Here is a 1,069-nt window from a genome sequence, read left to right as displayed (position 1 = left end):
TTTACCTTATATTTATCTATTCGGTGTCTATAATAGATGATTAATTACGATGATTAATATTCGGTTTGTAATATATGCGACCACATGTGTTACTATTAATAAAAAAATAATAATAATAAATGCTAAAACGTCATTTTATTCGAGCCAAGCATCGTTATTTCAAACAATATATGTATTACATTCTATGTTTTAGATAACTGACTATGATGTTTAGTTTACAATTGATTTGATGTCCAGTTTTCTTTTTCATTCCTTTCGTATGCTATCAAACGAGCATGTTCAGAATCCTTAAGGATATACGTATATGATTATACTGACCAAAAAAAAATCCACTTTAATTCTCAGTTGTCCGTTAAATGTTTAGATATTTATGTTTTCTCATGTTATTCTTTTATTATTATTAGTAGTAGTAGTAGTTTCTTATCTCGCGTTTATTTCCATGCATATTAGACACGCTATATTTAATTACTCAGAAAATAAAGAAACAACACGAGGAATTAAGGTTAGCCAAACTTTTTTTTTTTTTACGCAGGTCCTGGGCCTGTATGGGCCCGTGACGTCATCATAACGTTTTGTTTTTGTCACAACCATGAATTCTAGTCTTCATAAGCTTAGATTTTTATCTTTAATTGTGATAAAATAAAGCAATTACACCAAGAAGGCCCCTCGTCATAAGATACGCCTTGGTTTTTGTTGTTGAAGAAGTTTAAGGCGCTCAGCTGCGAAAGAATGACGTCATGACCAAACCGTTCGCGAGAATCCGCCTTAATAAGATTTCCCGCCAAAAATCATCGCGTTCATGATCGCTTTTACATTCAAAGAAGCGAGTCGTTTACTTGAACTGGGATTAGCACTGATATTTTCAGGGGGGGAGGGGGAGCCAGACCTAGAGGGGGTCAAAGAGAGATTTAGGGGGTAACCCCCCCCCCCATGACGCCCCTTTTGCAGTTTATATTCAATTCAATCCAATGGTTTCCGTGTCAAGAGCTTTTCTTTGTTTTAACAATGAATTTCCTCTTCAGTGGATGCCTTTGTCTCCTTTTAAGAACTGACACGTCTCTACGGCCTC

Source organism: Penaeus vannamei, chromosome 24 (assembly GCF_042767895.1).
Source record: "Penaeus vannamei isolate JL-2024 chromosome 24, ASM4276789v1, whole genome shotgun sequence".
In the NCBI taxonomy this organism is placed as follows: domain Eukaryota; kingdom Metazoa; phylum Arthropoda; class Malacostraca; order Decapoda; family Penaeidae; genus Penaeus; species Penaeus vannamei.
Note: the sequence above shows the minus strand (reverse complement) of the source record.